The sequence below is a fragment of the Muntiacus reevesi genome, chromosome 9 (assembly GCF_963930625.1).
Source record: "Muntiacus reevesi chromosome 9, mMunRee1.1, whole genome shotgun sequence".
Lineage (NCBI taxonomy): Eukaryota > Metazoa > Chordata > Mammalia > Artiodactyla > Cervidae > Muntiacus > Muntiacus reevesi.
This window is the reverse complement of record NC_089257.1, coordinates 52,850,140-52,872,774: the sequence shown is the minus strand read 5'-3', so window position 1 is coordinate 52,872,774 and position 22,635 is coordinate 52,850,140. Positions and strand designations below refer to the sequence as shown.

The 22,635-nt window shown below is 42.9% G+C and overlaps 1 protein-coding gene across 4 annotated transcripts in view; it reads right to left on the bottom strand.

The window, feature by feature from the left end:
- BMAL1 (basic helix-loop-helix ARNT like 1) overlaps positions 1–3,411 on the bottom strand; it is a 108,361-nt gene extending 104,950 nt beyond the window's left edge. For 3 of the 4 annotated variants that reach the window (XM_065943837.1, XM_065943835.1, XM_065943839.1), the window contains exon 1: positions 3,283–3,411. The gene's annotated coding sequence lies outside the window, so the exon portion shown is untranslated. The remainder of the gene's footprint in view (positions 1–3,282) is intronic. The other variant, XM_065943838.1, reaches the window with a different exon arrangement.
- Positions 3,412–22,635: the final 19,224 nt, after the last annotated feature.

The following is a 22,635-nucleotide window of genomic DNA, read 5'->3' as shown; positions in this document are numbered from 1 at the left end:
CGAAGGAAATTCTAGTGACAGCACCCTGGCAGTGCTGGGAAGGGACTGAGGGAGGGCTTCCTGTGTGCCAGGCATTTTACACATATCAGCTCCCCTGATCTAGGGACTCCGACAGGCAGGCACCTTCACTACACCACCGAGGCGGAGCCTGCGGTCAGAGGAGTCCAGCACTTGTCCAAGGACACACCACCCAACCCAGGTCCTAGGTCCTGCTACCCGAGACCAGGCTCCTGCCCAGAGGCTCCAAGAGGGGACAGGAAAGAAATTCACTTGCTTTTTCCAAACTAACAGGCGAGGAGGAGAGATGAGGGAAAGAGACAAGACATTTTGAGCAGAAAGGAAGAGAAGCTGAGGGAGCTTAAGTCAGAGCAGGTCTTGTTTAGAGAGAGGAGGAGGAAAGCCAGGCTGGATGTTAGGAGTAAGTCTGAGTGTTATGATGAAGCGGCAATGAGGAGAGAAAAGACTGTGGAGAAGGGTGACATGCCTGCATTTCCAGGCTTTCAATTAAACCTCAAGGTTTAAAAAGGAAGTAAACAATTACTTCCATTCATTTGCTACCATGATGTTAACTAAAATCACTGCCTGTGACTGTAATATTATTTGGGGCAGAAAATGTTCCTTTAATATGTGACTTTCTCCAACCACCATGGGAGTCGATGATAATCACAAATAGAAGAAAGCCCACAAAAGAAAGGCAGCCCTTATATCAAAGAGAGATGCTGTATATTTAGCTTTTACATATTCATATGCATTTTGTTAACGAGTCTTTCTACAGTGCCTGTCCCTTGTTTAGTATATATAAATGGCATATAGATCATTGGTATGAAGTGATAAATCTGAAAGTAGGGACACTTCCTTTTCCTCTCTTTGGTAGGAAAAGCTCTTCTGCAAATAGCTGACAAACTCCTGAATAGTCATCATTTTATAAATCATTTGAAATGGATTCTTTAAAACACCATCTGTTGATCTGTTTAAGTTTCCTATGAAAAATAGGACGTCAGCTCAGATATTCTGGAGGTTCCAGCAGGTAAATACCAACCCGAATTCAGTCGTATTAAATATTTAGAGAAACACAGAACTCTAGAGCAGAAGGAACTGTTGAGATCACCTCGTTCTCCTGCCTTACTTTCCATCTGAGGCAAGTAGAACCCAGAAGGGTTCTGTGACTTGTCCCAAGTGGCACAGCCATAAAAACCCAAGTCGGGCTGGAACCAGGAGATTCTAACTCTCAGGCTAGCACTCTTCCACCACCTCTGCTCTTTTCTCTCTACCTCTTTCTAAACCTTAGGGGTTAGAACAAGGTATACATTTAACTATAGTTTTAACCTATTTATATTATTCACCAGCTACATCTACAATCAAAACAAAAAAATACGTCTACAGATTCAGCTTTAGATATACAGGCAATTTCAAATCCTGCCCGGGAAATTTTAAAGCCTTCCAAATACGTTCAACAAAGTGCTTTAAAGACTTAGCAATAAAGTGAACTCAGTAATAGATCATGGAGTGAAAGACTGAACTTTGCATTAAGAAAACATTTTGGAGTTTCATTGATATGGAAATCGAATTTAACAGCAGTGATTTTTTTTTTTCTTCTTTTTTTAAGCCTTGCAAGCACGGAGAGCATGAGATTATTCAAAACTGCTCTGGAGCAGCAAAGATTATTTTAAGCTCATGATTCAACCAGCACATTAATTAAAAACTCTACCAACCCAAATTGACAGATCCTGATATCAATGGATAAGAAGAATTAAAATAATAGTTGTCACATAAAAATAGATTAAAAGAGGGAACAGCAGCGGATGTCAGAAGGACAAATGACAAGCAATTGTTGTGGGAAACTAGATGCAACTAATGGGCAGCTTTTATGGATTTTTTTTTTTTTAAACGAAGATCCTGGAAATACACGTACAGTCAAGAAACGCTTCTTTGAATCTTGTTTCTGGAAGCTAAGTGATAAAACTTGGCTAATAATTCCTTGCCGAGGAGTAGCTATGCAAGCAGGGAGAAGAGACCACTACCGCGAAAAGAAACAAAACAAGGCTAGGTGATCGGAAGGGGCCAAAGCAGAGGAGGGAACAGGGGACTGAGAAACGTGAGTTGAGGGGGCACAGCCTGGTACTCCACCGGCCAGCACCAACTTGACAACAGACGCCTCTGGCCAGTACAACCTTTCCTTTCCCCGCGTCTGCCCTCGGCTCTGCAGCCGGCTCCCACGACCCCTCGGGGTGACTGACTCGAGCCCCACCAGGTCTGCATTAATTTCTATTCTTCCACTTATTCCTCCGAGCAAACGAGAGCTCTCTAGGCTGTCAACGCCCGACAGTCGCGAGCGGGAAGCTTTTTCTGTGACATCTGTCAAATCCGGTGCTAAAGCCTGCCTCGCTGCGCCGTCCGCGGGTCTCCAGGACTCCAGGGCGGCCGGCGGACCCACACCTGGGCGCCGGGTGACATTCCCCCTGTCGTGGAGCACCTGCTCGCAGACCCAGGGGATCTTCCTCGGGCTGCCCAGGACCCAGACGGCGCAGGCCGGACCGAAGTTCGCATACTGGGGTCGGCCGCATCCCCGGGCCGGGAATACCCAGGTGCAGCCCCAGCACCCGTGAAAGGGCCAAAGGGGTAGAGGGTGGCTCGGACTCCCCAAGCCCGACGTAGACGCCCTCCCCGCCCCCACCCACCCCTGCAGGCTCCCGAAAGGAAAGTAGAAGGGAGAAGGAGGAAGGGCAGAAGCCGCATCTCTAGCCCAACGCCCTTGGAGCGCAGCCGTCAAGGATGGTCCCCTCGGGGGTCCCTGAACCTTCCGGGGATACATCCTAGGACTAGCCCTCAGCCGGGTCACTGATCCCAAAGGGTGGAGCTGTCCCTTTAAGAGGCAGCTGGCTGCTCCTGCCACCACCACCACCACCACCCCCACCCCACCCCCCGCTTCAGGTAGCGATGCCCGCGGAGGGGAGACGGGTATTTCCGCGGACCCTTTCCCGGTCCCTTTAAGGGTGCCTTCGGCACCTCTGCCCGTTCTAGTCCGCAGCGCCAGCCCCCGCGAGGGAGGATGGGGGCGGACAAGCGCGGCGCCTTTAAGGGGCGCAGCCTCCCCGCGGCCCGGGTGGGGGCAGGGAGCGGGCACGGGCCCTTTAAGGCCGGCAGCGGGCACGTCGGGCAGGGCTCCCCGGCGGCCGGGCTGCGCCCCGGGCGGCGGCGGGGGCTTTGAGCCTACCAGGGTGCTAACGGCCCCGACGGGGTGCCCGCGGCCGCACCGCTGGCTGCGGCCAGCCCGACACTCACCGTGGCTCGCCGGGAGCGCCCGCGCCCGCGCCCCCACTCGGATCCCGCGGCGGCGGCGGCGGTGAGTCCGGCGCGGGTAAACAGGCACCTCAGTCCCTGACCTACTTTCTGCCTTCCCTAAATGTCGCACCACTAACCTACTTTCCGACCAATCCGCTCCCCGCCGGCCCAGGCCCGGCCCCCCGCCCACCAATCGCTGTGCCCAACCCCCCTTCCCCGCCCACCAATGGAGGAGTCGCGGAGCCCGGATACCTGCCTCTTCCCTCCAACCAATCCTAGCGCCCGAAGAGAGACGGTCTCGGCGGCTGCCCCCGGCCAATCCGCGCGCGGCTCGGCGGCCTGATAGCCAGTCGTGTGGCAGCAAGAGAGGCCGCTGACCAATGGCGAGGCAGCGAGGGCCGGTTTACCTGCTACTTTCCCGCCACCAATCGCTTGGCGCACAGAAGCACACGCCCCAAGGAGAGGACCAATGGACGCGTTTTCCCTGGATTTCCTCGCCCGTCCTCTCTCTATCCCCTGCTCTCCCGTTAGCCTTGGCCACTGCGGGTCCAGACGCCGCACTCTTTGCAGTCGCCTGGGATGTCCTTCTCTAGGTTCCTGACTTGCTTCTGGGTCACGGCTCTCACTCCTCCTCCTTGCCCTTTTTCACTCGGGGCATCCTGACTAAAGCAACATTTCCTCGTTCCCCTACCTCCAACTCCATCTAGGAAACCAGTTTTAGGAACATAGAGTGCCAGACCCTTCCCAAAACATCCTGGTTTGCCAAAGTCCAAACGAAGAAGAAATACTTGGTATTTCTAGAAGGTTTTCCCATTCAAGTGTTCTTACGTTCTTTTCGTTCGTCCTGACCTCCAAGCATCCGATTGGAGCTGTCTTTTTTGTTCAAAAGAGAAAACTCTAGCCTGGAGCGATTCCAGTGCTTTTCCTTTCAGTGGCCGCACTACTGTGTGGCAGACAACTTCCCAGTGGCTGTTTCTACCGTAGAAAAGCTGTCCAAGGACTGAGACGGAAGGAAACAAATAGTTGTAGAAAACAAACGTTTCGTAACAAGATACAACTTGAGTACTGAGAGGACAAAGAATCTTATTTTTGCATCTCAAGCCCTTAACAGAGGGCCTTTAACACAAAGAGTTCCCTACCCTTTTAGATGTTAAACTCCCTAAATGAAGGGACCTCATCTTCTTTTTTGTTATAGTCACCCTCTCACCTTTAGCACCTAGCTGTGAGTGAGATGGAGGGATGGGGGAAGTGCCTGATTCCTAGCATGTTTGTTGACTGCATATGGCAACAAATTAGCTCAATCTTGTGACCCAGACTACTCTCTAAGACACTAGATTTCTTGCCTTGTTCATCGAACACAGAAACTGCATTTTAAATATTGTAAAACCGTAGCCTGTCCTCAGTTCACTGCCAGGCATATGGTGGTTGTCCAGTATATGCTTATGGTCTGAATGGTGACCATTTGCAAGGTTAACCAACTTCATCAGTGCCTTACTACTTTTCTGAAGTTTAACTGCAGGTGGAATTTGATTGCTGTTTACTTTCTCTCTGCCCTGATTTCATGAGGTGACCACACTATGTAAGTGGGATTTTAGCAATATACTTAACAAGATGTTGTGGACATGATGAGGAACTATAAATCTAGATTCTAATGTAATTAGTTGGATAAGAAACTTGTTAAGTAACCATTACCTAAAGATGCTGATTAATGAACCCTTGTCCACCTGAAGGAAGAGTGGGGGTGTAGACATTTGTGACACATCTACTGTGTGCTAAGCGCTTTCCCTGTATCCTCCCTCTTAATGAGGAAACTGAAACTCAGCGTTTAACCAGCTGACCCAAGGCCATGCAGTAGGTGGATCCATAGAAGTCTGACATGTAAAGCAAGACGGGGTTATAGTGCCCAGTGGTGGTCATTACGCATGTGGAGTATCATCTCCAACGAAGGCTTGGCAAAGAAAAACCATCTACAGGCCCCGGAGAGGGACCAGGATGTAACAAGACTGGAAACTATGTCATAGGAGGAAAGATTAAAGGAAGCAGAAGGTTTTGCCCCAGGGATACAAGATAACTGTCTTCATACATTTGAAGAGCTGTCAAATGGAAGAGAAATTGAACTTACTTTTAAGGACCCCACAAGGTGAAAGGGGGACCTGTGTGTAGAAATTCTAGAATGACTCAATTTTCTAACAACTAGAGCCTCTTCTCCCCTTATAAGTTGAGTTTCTTGTCACAGAAAGTGTCCAAGTAAGAACTGGATGCCCACATTATTTAATATAATCTTCACGTCACATTGGCCCCAGCAATTAATATGCTGGCTCTCCACACTTGCTAGGTAGACATCTTCTATCCAGTAACTTAAACCTCTTTTGTATCCCATATAGGGATAGTAGAAGTATTAGTCACTCAGTTGTGTCCGACTCTTTGTGACCCCACGGACTACAGCCCACCAGGCTCCTCTGTCCATGGAATTCTCCAGGCAAGAATACTGGAGTGGGTAGCCATTCCCTTCTCCAGCAGATCTTCCCAACACAGGGATTAAACCTAGGTCTCCCACATAGCAGGTATTCTTTATCATCTAAGCCAGCAGGGAAGCCCCATATAGAGATAATCTAGTATCTACTTCACAAGATCATTGTGAGAATTAGATAATACACAGAAAGCCCCTAGTACAATGCCTGGTGCACAGTAAAGAATCAATGTGTATTAAAATTCTATTAAATAGATATTTACTGCATCCATTTTATAGATAATGTTAGTGAAAACAAAGTAACAGAATCCAAAGTAATCCCCCAAACTCTGATTCAATGATCAGATCCACTAGAATTAACTGAAGAGTTTTTTTTTTTTTTTAATACAAATTCTCAAACCCCAATCTAGAAGATTCTGTTAAATATCTTTGGGATCAGAGATGCAGTCAAATTTAGGAATGACTGATTTAATGGAATAAGCACAGGCTCTGAAGTCAAACAGACCTGAGGTCAAATTCCAGGACTGTTGGATTGAATGGAGAAGCTAATGATAGGACCAGGAAGTTATACAGTCTGCTGTCTTTGGAAAGAAGTTGATAAATTCTGAGATGGACATGTTAAAATTCTTGTGGAAAGTCAAGTAGAAATGTGTTGCTATAAATGGTAGCATGACAACAATATTTAATGCAGGTTTACAGTGAGTCCAGTACTCTTCTAAGAGCCTTATTCAGTTCAGTTCAGTCACTCAGTCGTTTCCGACTCTTTGCGACCCCGTGAATCGCAGCATGCCAGGCCTCCCTGTCCATCACTAACTCCCAGAGTTTACTCAAACCCATGTCCATCGAGTTGGTGATGCCATCCAGCCATCTCATCCTCTGTCAGCCCCTTCTCCTCCTGCCCCCAACCCCTCCCAGCATCAGGGTCTTTTCCAATGAGTCAACTCTCCACATGAGGTGGCCAAAGTATTGGAGTTTCAGCTTCAGCATCAGTCCTTTCAATGAACATCCAGGACTGATCTCCTTTAAGATGGACTGGTTGGATCTCCTTGTGGTCCAAGGGACTCTCAAGAGTCTTCTCCAACACCATAGTTCAAAAGCCTTATTACATTACCTCAATTTTCACAAACTCCTATAAGGCAGTTACTTCTATTATTCCCATTTTATAGATGGAGAAACTAAAGATATCAGGCTATTTAGAAAGTCTGACCCCAGAGCTCACACTTCTAAGTACTTCAGTATATTACCCCTTCCTTTTGATGACTCCTTTGGAAAACAAAGAAACTTCATACTTTAGAGACATAAGTTTAAGAGTCACCAATTCAAAGGTGGTGAGCATTTTTTTTTTTTTAATTTCCAAATGATTAGAGTTTCATGTAGAAGAAAGGAGAGTGCACAGGAGTATGGCTTAGAGATGGGGATGTCATCTCAGACTTAGGGAATGTAAGAAACAGAAGCCCTTCAACTAACTTAGTCCAAAGAGGGAAATTTCTCTGGAGGAGACAGTGGTAGTCCATAGAATCCTAGAGTAAGAAGCACAGAAGCATATCCTTATAGAGAATTAGAACTGGAATGTAGCAGTTAGGCATGAAGCAGCTCCCATTTTCTCCTCTGGGGTCGTGTGGCCTCTGGACTTGTCTTTTCTCTATCTGCTTGATGATTCTCTATTTCTGTAGCTCTTTACTCCACCCCATTTGTACATGGTCCTTTATGGATGCTCTCAATCCCTGAGAGAGAGAGAAAGAAATAGGAGAGATTGTCAAAGTGGGGCATGGGCTGAGCAACAGTCCCCAAAGATGCCTACTGAAGTGAAAGAAGAATCAGAACAGGAGAAAATACAGAGTAATAAGAGAAAAAGAAGGAGAAGCAAGAAAGTGAAAAGCTGGATTTTGAAAAACTGGAAGAAAATCTCAACAGGTGTAGAAACAATATAAGGGGAACTTATACTTGAGCAAAAGATTTTGTTACAACAAAGAAATTTGACTGTAAAAAAGCTGTTTTCATGAAACTGCTTCTATAGCCAGATCAGTGTAGGATATTGGGAAAATTCAGCATAGAAAAAATCAGTGAAGACAACATGTCACCAGTGAGTACAGATCACTTTTTGAAGACATTTGTCATTTAAGGGAAAATTAGGAAAAGAATCATCTATCACAGCAGCTGATCCAGTTGAGAGTGGTTTATGATGATATGTGTAGGTGCACTTTGATTTTTTTAAACTGAGGTGGACATATCTGCTGCTGCTGCTGCTAAGTCGCTTCAGTTACGTCGACTCTGTGCAACCCCATAGATGGCTCCCCCATCCCAGGGATTCTCTAGGCAAGAAAACATATCTGGGTGTACAAAAATGGGAACTTGAAATGATCAGGCATTGATGAGTTAACCAGTGTTTAAACACTTTCAGCTAATTTTCTTTAATGACCTTCCTTGACTCTTTTTTTAATAAGATAGTCCTAGCAGCTCAGAATTGGAGAAGGAAATGGCAACCCACTCCAGTGTTCTTGCCTGGAGAATCCCAGGGACAGAGGAGCCTGGTGGGCTGCTCTGTGGGGTCACAGAGAGTCAGACACAACTGAAGCGACTTAGCAGCAGCAGCAGCAGCTTAGAATGGGAAGGCAGTAATACCTTATTTGGAATGTATCCTAGACCGTGTAATTAGGCTTTAGATTAGATCTTGTTTGCAGACATGGCCAAGATTTCAGAGATGTTGGTGATCAGATGTCAAAGGGGCTTTTCCATTTGGCTGAGGGGTGTTTGCTAGAGGGAGCTAAAGCACCAGTAACCACATTGCTTCTCCAACAGAAGCCCTGAAGAACAAATAGACACTGTCTTCATAAAACTGGCATAGGTTTTGCCCTGCTTTGCTAGAGTGAGCATCACTAAAATTCATGCTTCAAATTAAAAAAAAGAAAAAGAAAGTTTCTAGTTAGTAAAGCAAAGTGAAGTGTTAAGTCAAGCCTTTTAAGTAATACATTAACTTAAACAAAATTACAATATGTTTTTGAGAAAGAAAAGGGGATACGTTGGGAGGAATTTGACCTAACTCATTATCAAAGCACACTACAAAAGTGTGACAATTAGAGTATGGAATTGGTTTAGACACAAACCAATAAGTGAATGAAAAGGCATCCAGAAATAGACCCAATGGACGTGAAAACTGAGTATAATATAAAAGTGACTTTTAAATTATCAGGAAAAAAGATGGATTTTTTTTCAATAAATGCTATTAAAACAACTAGCTAGCCATGTTGAAACACATAAAACTTGTTCTCTACCCTAATCCTTACAACAAAATAAAACCAGCCATTATTTAGGATTTGAATGTAAGAAGTGCAATCTATTAAAAAAAATTAGAAGAAAATGTGAGTAAAATTTTTATAAACTTGAAAGGCCTTTCTAAGCTTTACACAAAATTCAGAGATCATAAAAATAAAGGCTGATTATATAAATGTATGTGCACACCTATAGACCCACACACACACACACCCACATCATGAGCAAAAGAAATGGGACAACCAGCAAACAAGCCAAGAACACACTATTAAGAATGCATCAGGATTTCCCTGGTTGGCGCAGTGGATAAGAATCTGTCTGCCACTGCAGGTGACATGGGTTCGATCCCTGGCTTGGGAAGCTTCCACAGACTGAGGAGCAACTAAGCCCATGCACCACAACTACTGAGCTTGCATTTTAGAGCCCACGGGTTACATCTACTGAGTCTGCGTGCCGGAATCACCGAAGCCCAGGTGCCTAGAGCCTGTGTTCCTCAGAAGAGCAGCCACTGCAATGAGAAGCCCGTGCACCGCAACTAGACACTAGCCCGTTTGCTGGAAACTAGAGCAAGCCTGCGGAGAAGGCAATGGCACCCCACTCCAGTACCCTTGCCTGGAAAATCCCATGGACGGAGGAGCCTGATGGGCTGCAGTCCATGGGGTCGCTAAGAGTAGGACACGACTAAGCGACTTCCCTTTCACTTTTCACTTTCATGCATTGGAGAAGGAAATAGCAACCCACTCCAGTGTTCTTGCCTGGAAAATCCCAGGGATGGCAGAGCCTGGTGGGCTGCCATCTATGGGGTCGCACAGAGTTGGACACGACTGAAGTGATGCAGCAGCAGCAGCAGCATAGAAAGCCTGCACAAAGCAACAAGACTCTGGGCAGCCAAAGGTAAATAAATAAATAATGCACCATGCATATTCCAGTTAAAAAGTCAGAAGTTAGGATAGTGAGACAAAAGTGATACTTCTGGAGGTATTATTTCAACCTGTCATTTGTAATAGAAAAAATACTCTTTTTAAAGCATTATTGCTTATAAAATTGTCATTTTTTTGGCTCTCCCTCTCTTTGTGTTTCTTTAAAAGTCAGTGATCTCCTTAGAATGTATGTATGTGTATAATTGAGTCACTTTGCTATACAATGGAGGTTGGCACAACGTTGTAAATCAACTATACTTCAATTTAAAAAATGTGGAAAAAAGATTAATCACCAAGCACTATCCCAGGCAACAAAGCCTGTTTGGATTCCCTGCAGTAACTCTAGGTTCTTTACTCCATTCATAGAAAAGCTACTGATTCTAAACCTGCTTAAGGAAAACTTTCATTTTGCACACAGATGTGTGTGCATTAAAAGAATGATTGCTACTCAAATCTTTCCTTTCTCTTTGCAATTAAAAACAAAGAAAGGAACAAGAACAAAGAAAAAGAATATCCATTGCTTTTCTCCCCCTGATTATAAAACTAATACATTTTTGTGACAAAAAATTATAAACATAAAGAAGAAAATAATGTATAATCTCATTAAGCATATATAACCCCCATTAAGTATTTTCCTTGTTGAGTTTTCTTTGTAACTATGCTATATTATAATCTAACTTGTATCACACTGAAATTTTGTTTGGTATCCTTCTTTTTAAAATTAACCTGTTGTGGGACTTCCCTGGTGGTCCAGTGGTTAAGACTCGCACTTCCAATGTAGGGGATGCTGCTTCCATCCCTGGTCAGGGATCTAAGACCCCACAAGCCTCATGGTGTGGCCAAAAATATTAAAAAATAAAAGGAATCTATTGTGAACATTCACCCATGTCATTAAGCCTTATTCTACAACATGACACCTAATAAGTCAGTCAGTCAGTCAGTTCAGTCGCTCAGTCGTGTCCGACTCTTTGAGACCCCATGAATCGCAGCACGCCAGGCCTCCCTGTCCATCACAAACTCCCGGAGTTTACTCAAACTCACGTTCATCAAGTCGGTGATGCCATCCAGCCATCTCATCCTCTGTCATCCCCTTCTCCTCCTGCCCCCATTCCCTCCCAGCATCAGGGTCTTTTCCAATGAGTCAACTCTTCGCATGAGGATTGTAATAGTTCGCAAAGTATTGGAATTTCAGCTTCAGCGTCAGTCCTTCCAATGAACTCCCAGGACTAATCTCCTTCAGGATGGACTGGTTGGATCTCCTTGCAGTCCAAGGGACTCTCAAGAGTCTTCTCCAACACCACAGTCCAAAAGCATCAATTCTTCGGCGCTCAGCTTTCTTCACAGTCCAACTCTCACATCCATACATGACCTCTGGAAAAACCATAGCCTTGACCAGATGGACCTTTGTTGGCAAAGTAATGTCTCTGCTTTTTAATATGCTGTCTAGGCTGGTCATAACTTTCCTTCCAAGGAGTAAGCGCCTTTTAATTTCATGGCTGCAGTCACCATCTGCAGTGATTTTGGAGCCCCCCAAAATAAAGTCTGACACTGTTTCCACTGTTTCCCCATCTATTTCCCAAAACAGGCTATTTCATTGTATGGAGTCACCACACACAAGCAAGCACAGCCCTCACACTGTCACCAATTTCTTCTATTATTAATAGTTTTTGTAGAGTATAGGTTTATGGAATGGGCCCATAGCTTCCCTACCCTACATCATTACCCCACGGGGTTCAAAGAATCAGTTGGCATATGCAATGAATACCAGATATATTTTTTTGTCAGGTTTTGGGTTTTTTTTTCCCTCCTGTGACTATTTCTCTCTCTGTCATAAATCTTATGTTAAAGATACAAGAAAATTTATATACAGTCCAATTAAAACAAAACAGGAAATGATTATAGCTTGATAAGTGGTCTTTGGAAAATTTATTACCCCAGTCCTGTGTTTCAAAGGGCACTCCAGCTATCAAAAGGACTGATTGATAATAAAACTTAATTGTAAATAAAGATATTCAAATCTTGAATATCAATAGAGTCGTTTAGTTTCAGTTGTATTATTATTTTTGCCCACATGCTGAGTCTTTTTCTTTATCTGCTGCCAAATCATTTCTTTGTGCATTTGTACATCTGCCAGAGGGAGGCAAGGAAATATGGTCAGATGATGTTATTTCTTAGACTTTGCGAGATTGGATAGGAGACAAAAGTTGAAAGTTATCAGCAAAACAAGGTTGTACACTGATTCCTCTGCTTGTAAATTTCCCTCACTCTCAGTGCCTCTGTCCATGCTAAGCTGGCTCACACCTGCTGCTCCAGTTTGAAGGTCACTTTCTCGGGGAAGCCTTCTCTGACCTCCAAGGCATAAAAAGCACCCTGTGCTTCCTTTCTCAAAACATTATTACACTTGTGATGTCTTGTCTTCCCATAAATTCTGTGAGGCAGATACCACACCTCTATATTCTCTCCTATCTCCCACAGCTATCAAAATAGTACCTTCACAAAATCAAATATTGTTTGGATGAGTAAATAAAAAACAAGGAAGAGATGTGAAAGTGTACTGCTCTTCCTTCATGGATTTACAACACTTCCTCCCACAGAAACATGTAGGATTCAGTTCCCTTTAATTCCTCCCTCATCCAAAAACTCCCCAGCCACCCTCCTCATTTCTCCCAACCTCGCGACTCTCCAGGCCTCTTCCCTTCTTGGCTTTTCTTCAAATATTTTTTTACTACCTGGCGTTTTATTATGTATTCGTTTATATATTGCATGTTACCCTCAATGATATGTGAGATAAGGGGTATTTTTACTGCTGTGGCTCCCACACTTAAAATACTCTAGCATATATTAGGTGTGTAAATATCAATTGAATGAGTGAATGAATGAATGAGGTTCCAGAACGCAATTGGGTCGTTTTGGCCTTTAGCATGGTTATATCAGACTTCAGCAAAATCCACTGCATTATAAACAAATAAATTATCTTTAATTTTCCCTTTAATTATTTGCATTGTTCCTATTATTTGTCATTTTTAGATGTGCCACTATCAAATTTTTATGGTATATTACCTAAGAGTGAGTTGATGATATGTTCTCATAAAGTATTTCGTTGGGTATAAATAGAAACAAACAACAAACTTTTCCAAAAGCTATAGTAGAAACAGGTTTGTTTTTTTTTTTTGGTTTGCTTTGGAGTTTTTATGATTAGAGAGTCTGACAATAAAGAGTAAGAAGTTTGATTCACCTTTGAGAAAAATAATTTGTTTTATCAACTGGTTATGATATTATGCCATCTCTTAACATGTTAAATGAAATATTAGACCACAACTGTACAGAAAAAGCCAAAGAAAAACATAAAATAATGCCACATCCAAAATAAAACCCCATCATATCAGAGTGAATAAAAGTTAGTAAAGGTATGTGTACATATGGACAAAATTGTAAATATTCATAGAGATAAACCTAATTTTATTGAAGAGGTTATGGGTAAATTTTCTGCAAAGTTGTTTATAATAATCAAAGTAATTTTAATAGGAAACTAGGAGAGCCAAGTGCCCCAGAACACTTTATGTGTTCTCTGGCACCACTTCATGTTACTCTGGTTTTGTCTCCTTAGTTAAAGTCACCAGTTATCCACCTTCCAATTGGACAGCTTTGAGATAACTTGCCGTACTGGGCTGGGATCCCTGGAAAATTCCAAGGTGCTCTGCTCTTTGGCCTTGAAACCCCTTTTTGTCTCAATAAATTAACTGAGAAATACCAAGAGCAGCATTGTGAATTTCCAGTTCCAAGATGAATTCAAACCAACTTAAACAGTGTATTAGTAGTGTTGAGTGTTGTTTTATTTTCAAATATTCTCCAACTTAAAGCCCTGCTTCTGGGGAAGACACTTTGCTGCCCAAGAACATTCGGAGCTAAGGAACCATCGCAGTATAATACTAGAACCCCGTATCCCACACCACGTCATTGCCTTAACTGAGGGCCCCAGTATGGACCCGAATGAGGGAAATATATTTTTTTTCTCAGTGACTTCCTGCTTCTTGGGAACAGCAGGTTTGGGAAAATGAAGGTGACTGGGTGATTAGATTGCTAGGTGTTCTCATGATCCCTACCTCTCTTACTCCTCTATCCTCTTCTCCCATCACGGGATGCCATATTGGCACCTTGGATGGTTGGCCTCAAATTCTGGTTCATTACAGTGTTTGTGAGTTAACCTTTCCAAGTAGGTGAAGCTTAAATAGTTGGCAACCTCCTCCCTTTTTTTTCTTTCCACCTACCAAATGGAAATTCAATATTACAATCAAAACTTCAACGTCTTCCTCCCATACAGCTCTAATGTAAGAAAAAGTAGACTTTGATTTTACTTTAGGCAGGAAAGTAGTATTTATTGGTGGGTGGGAATAAGCAGGGGACAACATCAAGGTTTTATGAACGCAGGACACAACCGGGGATGTATTTGACCCTACAGCTCTCCGTCCGGCATAAGCTACTTTTCTGCCCCCGAGTTTTCAAATTCATCCACGTTAAACTTAGTAAAACCCCACTTCTTGGAAATGTGGATCTTCTGGCAGCCAGGGAACTTGAACTTGGCCTGCATAGGGCCTCAGTCACCTGCTCCTTGTTCTGCAGCTTGGTGCCAATGGACATTACGACTCTGCCAATGTGGACCCTGGCCACTGTGCCCTGGGGCGTTCCAAACGTACTGCGCATATCTGTCTGAAGCCTAGACTAGGGACAGCATGCCAGACATGAATATCCACTGGAAAGGGCTGTCTCCAAGGTCCAACTCATACAAGCAATAGACTGCTTGCATTACACTATTGCCTACACACTACATTACTGTCTGCAGCCATTGCCCATGGGCTAAAGAGGCCCCCATGGGGTAAAGAGGCAACCTCCTTTTAAAACCACATTCCCACCACCACTCCTGCCTAGTCCTAGGGACTAAGGATATATCTAATAAACAACAATTTTGCTATACTAGAAAAAAAGAATATGTTAAGACTTTCAGTCTACTTAATGCTTCAGACCAGGTTTTAGGCATCCAGCTGTCTTCATTTGCAAGGCATCACATATTTTCATATTCTACAAATGGGGCTATTGTACAATGATGAATGAATGAAATACAATGCAACTATTTTTAGTATAATAATTGTAATTAAAAGGCAGTGGAATGATAATCTTGCCCAAGCATGTCTGAGATCTCCTTTCCATTTTCTCAAAACAATACTTTCCAAGTCTGACTGCAGAGACTTGTTGCTTGTTTCCCTTCTGGTGAAGAATAGGTAACACTTGACATTCTTTCTAAACCAAATGAAATTGTGGTTTTTGGCTAGACACAATCCTCCTTTCTCCATTTGCACATTCTGGGGGATGAAATTTTCTTTCCATATACATGGTGATAAATTACCATAAACCAAATTAGTTTCTTAGGAGAGTAATCCTATTATCTACCTATAGCTTTTTTTCCTTAGCTTGAGATGATTTGTTTTGATTATTTAAGAGGCAGAAAGCACACATAATAATAATAACACTTCCATGGTGGGTATCACATGCCAAGTGTTATTCTAAACACTTTCTGTATAGTGACTCAACCCAACACATTCCACAAAACAACTCTAGAGGTGTTTCTGTTTTATCCTCATTTAAAAAATTTTTATTTATTTGGCTGTGCCAGATCTTCAATGCATCATGCAGGATTTTTCCTTGTGGTACAGGGATTTTCTACTTGTTGCACACGGGCTCTCTAGTTGTGGCACCTGGGCTCTAGTAGAGGCATGCAGGCATGTGGGATATTACTTCCCAACCAGAGATAGGAACCTACATCCCTTGCATTGCAAATTCCTAACCACTGGGCCAACAGGGAAGTCCCTTTTTTCTCATTTTATAAAGTCAGGAAATTGATGCATGGAGAATTAAGTCCTAGGTTCCTAGCAGGTAAATGGCAGAGCCAGAATGCAAAACTGGTATTTGGCTTGAGAATCTCTGCTCCCAATCCATGTGCTGTCCTCACAGCAGCAACCCAGGAATCTGAGCATTATCCTCATTTTACGGGTGAGTCCGCTGAGGCCAGGAAATGTGAAGTTACGTGCCGAACATTGCAAAACCAGTAAGCAGCTGACCTAGGATTTAACCCGGGCTCAAGCCTCTATGGTTCCAATGTCTGTGTTCTTTCCATCCCTTAAATTGCACTACCTTAGTACCTTTTGGGTTTTCCTGGTGGCTCAGACACTAAAGAATCTGCCTGCAATGTAGGAGACCTGGGTTTGATCCTTGGGTCAGGGAAGATCTCCTGAAGAAGGGCATGGCAACCCACTCCAGTATTCTTGCCTGGAGAATTCTGTGGATAGGGGAGCCTGGCAGGCTATAATCCGTAGGGTCACAAAGAGTTGGACACAACTGAGTGACTAACACTTCACTTTCACAGTGTTTTTTATTCCTACTGTCCTTTTAAGTATATCTGGCTTAACTAGGTTTGTGTGGACTAGGGTGAAAATCTAGCCATTGCAAAGAACTTTTTCTCCAATAGAAAATGATTTCAGACTTCCAAAAGCTCACCTTATAATTGATTACCTGCAATTCATTACATCTGAAAATTATGGGTTAATTGAGATTAGAAAAGAAGATGCTAAAATATTAGGTGCCACACACAGTTATTTGAAAAGGTAGGCAAACATTTTGTTTCCATTTTGTTTCTTAGTCTACAAAGGGTCTATCAAGTTGGTTGCACTAGAAAAATATATTTTCTCTAAAACAAAACAATGAATAGAAAAATAAAAAATATATAAGTAGTACTTCTTTTTCTTGATTAGTTACTATTATGCTTCTAGATTGCTTATTCTTTGCAAAGCAAAGCAACAAGAGGCCATTAACTGCAAAGCAAAAAGTTCTCTCTCTTTTTAAGCTTCCCTCTCCAAGTTTCTGTTTGCAAAAAAAGTCCTTGGTGCACATTCAAACACACTGAGGGGAGTACAGTAGATGAGCTTGCCTGGAGAATGAATCCTAAGATAAAAGCTCCCTGGAAAAAAGGAGTCAAAACTGACTGTCATAGAACCCCATCATTCGTATTTCCTTGTACACATGAAGACCCAAAGGGCCTCATGTATGTTTTTATTTCTATTTCAGCAAATTTTAAGCTGAAGTGTGACTTCCATGTTCAGCATTTATGAGGCTTTTGCTGTGCTTTGAAATTTGCTGTCATCTGTTTCCTGTGCATTATTGTTTTTGAGACCAGCTCAGCCAGTGAGAGTCCTGCCTGCTCTCTCCTGCCTTGGTATGCAGAACCTGATTTATTGAACAGAGTTCTTCTTCTCACAAGGTACAGCCCATTTTTAAATATTTATCCTTTAAAGCAGCAACAACCTATTTGAAAGAATAGGCTTGGGAATCCATTGGTAAAGAAAATGTCCTTGGAAGGAAATACTAAAATGAGTTATGTGTATATTTGAACATTTGATTCACAGAACGTAGAGGAAAACATTGTAGGATTTTAGATTTAGAATGCCTGGTACTTTGTGTTAAAATCATTTTGAATCTGGTAGATATATCATGTGTACATGCTTAGTCACGTCTGACTCTTTGTCAACCCTATGCACTATAGCCTGCCAGGCTCCTCTGTCCATGGAATTTTCCAGGCAAGAGTACTGGAGTGGGTAGCCATTTTCTTCTCTAGGGGATTTTCCCAACCCAGGGATCAAAGCTGCGTCTCCTAACTTGACTTGTCAAATGGTTTTCCTTAGTCTTCAGTCTCCTGGACTTGAGAGTAACACAAATGGACAGAGTTTAATATCGGAAAAATAATTATCACAGTTAATTTGACATACATTAAGTTATAAGTAAAACAGTATTTTGCTGCTTAGTAATTGGGCATAAATAGAGATTTTAAGCAAATATTGTAAATGACTTTAATTGACAGTGATAGTTTTACCCAGATCAATCAAGTTTCGTTTTTCAATTGTTCTTTTTGCTTTATTTTATCAAATACTGAATTTTATTTTATTTACTATTTTCTATGTGCAAACACCATGTTCAACATTTTAGGCATATTATTTCACTTAATCCTCACATGCTAACATTATTGCCCTTATTTTACCAATGTTAAAAAAGAGGCTCAGAATGATCGATTTATCCCAGATGATGTGGTTAATGATGGAGCAAAGATCTGAACCCGTCTTTGTGAGACATGAAAGTACCTGCTTCCAGTTCTCAGTCTACACACAATATCAATTGTGATAGTTTTTTTTTTCCTGGTACCACATACATTTTAATAACTCTTTTAAACATATTCATTCATTCATTTGGTCTGGTAGACAATAAATATTTCCGAGATCAGATGAGATCGGGCGCGTTCAGGATGGTGTGGCCGTAGACGACAATAAATATTTAAGTGGTAAGTGAGATACCAAAATAAGACACAGTCCCATCTATCTAGGAATTTATGGTCTTGTAGGGAATATGGGTCAATAAAAAATTCATAGTCCTATAAGACAGTTATCATAATAGAGAGATGTATTAAGTGCTATGAGAGTGAGGAGTGGCCAAAATCTGCCTGGGGAAATGAGAAAGCTTTGCCTTGATTTGAAGATCGACTTGAAGGACACGGAGAGGTTTGTGGGCAGGGAAGAGGTGGATTGGGGTCCAAGACAGCTTGGCTCCAACAGCTGGGAGCTATGTTTTCCCTGCTTTCAGATTCTTCTGGAATGTGTGCACTTACCTGGACTACTAGCCAGCTTGTTCATCAAGGAGAATAACATATTTAGAGATAAGAGGTATCCAGTTCTTCTGGCTTAACGCTCTATTAATCCTCTGTTTTCGTCCTCTCTAATATTTTATTCCAATGGTTCTCAAAGAGCGCTTGTTGCACCACCAGCAGCAGCAGCATCCCCTGGGAACTTGATTGAAATGTAGATTCCTAGACTCCACTCCAGGTTTATGGAATCAGAGCCTCTGCAAGTGGAGTCCAACAGCGTTTTTCTTTAACTTTTTATTTTATATTGGAGTATAGCCGATTAACATTGTTTAGATTGTTTCAGATGCACAGCAGTGACTCAGCCATCTATATCCATATACCCATTCTCCCCCAAGCTCTCCTGCCATCAATGGTTTAACGAGGCCTCCAGGTGATTCTCATAGATGCTGCAGTTTTACATGTCTTCTCCTCTGTGTATGTACGTTAGCGCAGTAAAGCTGATTTCTCTAACAAACTCTGAAGTGTAGTGCCTTTGTTTTGTTCACCCTTGTATATCCATCACCCAGGCCAGCGCTGGACACATAGTAGGTATTCAACAAATGTTTGTGGAAAGAGCAGATGAATAATTTAAAAATGAATCCCACAACTCCAAATATCCTTAGAAGAGCTAACTTAATTGTACCACAATCTCAATGTCTGATCAGAATGAGCAAGGGCAGAAAGTGAGAGGCCTTGGGAAAGAAAGAGAATTAACATCTGCCCAGGGAGGGACTTTTTCAGCTGCTCTCTAATATCTTCACAACAACCCTGGGAGGCATGTGTCATCCTCACCCACAAGATGAAAAAGCTGCGGCTCAGGGAGGAACTGTTCCCAGAGTCACAGATGCTGGTGGTGACACAAACCCAGCATCCTCTTGTTCCAGAGACCTTATACCCTTGTGTTCTCTCTGTGGCACCTCTAACAACCACTAGCAACCTGTGAGGGACAAATGGAAACAGAAAGCCCTGAAGGGAAAGACAAACTTCAATAACCACAATATTGCTGGTCATCATCACCATCACCTCCACACTGTTCAAGCCACAGAGCTAAGCCGAGTCTTTCCCTATCAGCAGTGTGTTCTTAGGCATGTTATACCGTAGTTGGTCTCTTCTTCAGAAACCTCCTTCTCACTCTTGGCCCTGACGTCACACCCTGAAGACATCAATTTGCTGATTTGTCCACATCTGGGCTGGCTGAGATTTCCCAGGCTGGATCAAATTAGGCTTCTGGCGCCACTCCTGATGCTGCTTTTCATGAATTCCTTTACATTTTGGTCTTGCAATCATATTACCCCTGGAACCCAAAGATTTGGGTTCCCAGAAGTGGCGTCTCTTTTTTTCTTCCTTCCCTACCCTTCAAAGATTTCTTCTGTTCTGTGAGATTTGCTGATATTTTCATGACTCTCCAACTGGCGACTCCAGCCCTGGCCCTGAGTCTCATTACAGCATCCGTCTACCTGCTGGATGTTTCACTTAGGTATCCTGCCTTCACTTCAAATGCATCATATTTGACCCTAACCCTGAACTTGTCAATTTATCCTCCAACTTTTATCTCTCTCCCAAACTATTACTGTTTTTGCCATAGGCACCACCTTCTCCCAGTCATTAGGCTTTTAAAACTTACCCATTTGAGTACTTAGCCTTTCCCTTCCATTATGGTTTCTTCTCCATCTCTATTCCTTCCTACTTCTCCCTTTCTTCCCTCCTTCCCTTTCTCTCCAATACCTCTTTCCACAAATATCTATCAAGTACTCACAATTTGCTAACCCAAGCATTGTCTTTGCCTTCCTGGAGCCTACATTCTAGAAAAGAGAAAAAAACCAACAAGCAAGAAAATAAACACTGTAGTTTGTGATATGTACAATGAAATAAATACACAGGGGGCTAGGTAGAGAATAAGGGAAAGGGTGTCCAGGAAGAGTCTCTTTCATTTAAGCTGAGACCTCGAGGAACAGTGAACATGGGAGGATGGGGTGAGGCCACTGCTGATGCAAGGCCCTGTTGGGAGCCAGAGCTTAATGAACTGGTGGGAGAGTGGAGGAGCTAGGACAGACGTGGGTGGGGGCAGGTCATGGGGGAGCAAGAGAATAAGAAGGAGTGTGACTTCATCCAAAGAGAGCCTTCAGAGAGATTCACAAGCCAAGTGGCCTAATCTAAGCCTTCAGAGAGATTCACAAGCCAAGTGGCCTAATCTAACTTACACTTGGAGGAAGTGTGGAATGGGCTGCAGTCTTTTGAGCTGCTCTCTGGAGGAAAGAGTTGGAGAAATACAGAAACCTGGGAACTGACTTTTATCTTTCAGTGTCTTCCCGATAGAATGCCGTCTAATTAGGACTGATACTCTCCTTTCCATCAAAAGGATGAGAGTTATGTTCTGCACCACTCAATAGCTGTTTCAGGCAGAGAGGTTCTTGGGCATTGGTAATAGGTCACATTAGCAACAATAATAGAAAAGCTTATTGAATGTTACCATGTGCCTGTGATATGAATACTTACACACATGTTTTAATGTTCCAAAGTGCTATAAGGAGTATGCGATTATCTTCATTTCACAGGTAAGGACAGAGAGGTTAATTAATTTTCCCAAAGTCACACAGCTGCTAAGGCAAAAAAGAATAAAGAGACCATTCCCAAATAAACACGGTCAGTCTTTGTTTGTTCCTTACTGTTTTCCATACTCACTGTAGAAAATTCAAATTGTACAAAACTATACAAAGTACAAAGTTAGGGTTCCCTATAATCCAGCCCCTAAGGTATAAGGTGGATCTATCACCAAGGTTTTGCCCCTAGCAGTGCTAATCCTTTATGGTGGCAATGCTGAGAAGCTCTCCAATACAATCCCCAGGTCCTTGGAAGTGGTTCTTTCTCTCTCAAGCTGGTTTAGAAACCAAGGGACATAGAGCCACTTTCTTACCATCTCTGCTGCAGGAAGTGGACGCCAAACTGTTCTGGTTCCAGAAGGAACCACACCCGTTTGGGGTGAAAGAACTTCAGTGAGTTTACACCACTGCTTAGAAGGACAGGCCAAAAACAGCAGAAGAAGACAATGAGCGATTCCCTACACCAAAACCCAACAAGAAGAATTCAGCGGTGAAATCGCGTTGTTTACTTCTCCACATTTTCACGTCTCATTAAAAGAGATCATTTAGGTTTCCTTTGTAACAACAACTAAAACTTCAGCAGGAAAATTAATCACAACAAAATGATATTCTGGTGTCATTTATAATTCCAGTAAAAGCCTGGAGGCGTTCACATTTCTAAAACCTACGGAATAAAAGGTGGTTTTCCAAGCAGGGGTAGGCCATACTAACTGTTGAAGAGGAAAAGTAATTAGCATCCTGTGTGAACTATCTTGTCTTTTTTTAGGACCGGAAATCAAATGGGAAGGGTTCCCTCCTGTTCCAAGTGAGTTCCAGAAGAATTACTCATGCTCCTTAACCTATGAGTCACACAGGAGTCTAGGAGAGTGTTTCCAAAACAGGCCGACAATAAGATAAACAGAGCAATTGATATGTGACAGTCTGGAGGGGCAGGACCGCAACTGACCAAAGCAAGTGACTGAGTCTAGAGCAAGAGGACAGTCAGTCTAGAATGCCTGAGCTTCCCTGGAGAATCTGTGGATAACCAGACCTTGGCGAACCAACTCAGAGCATTTCCTGAAAATGAACATCTACCCGGAGGTTTGTTTTTGGATCCTTTTTTCAATTTCATTGACTCAGTATCATGGAATTATAGCATCTTTCCCCCTAAATGACTCCAGGGGCTGACTGCCACTGCATTGCACTGCTGGCTCTCCAAAAGCTTTGGCTATCAATGCGTTTTGACATCTCACAGCACAGGATATTAATCATTTTGGGACTCTGGGCCTGTTCCCAGTATCCATATTTGCCATTGTTGATCTGCAGCCAGAAAAATAACTCCTAAATGACAAAGGCTTTCCCAAATTGAAATATAGAGTCATCGAGAAAGCTCCG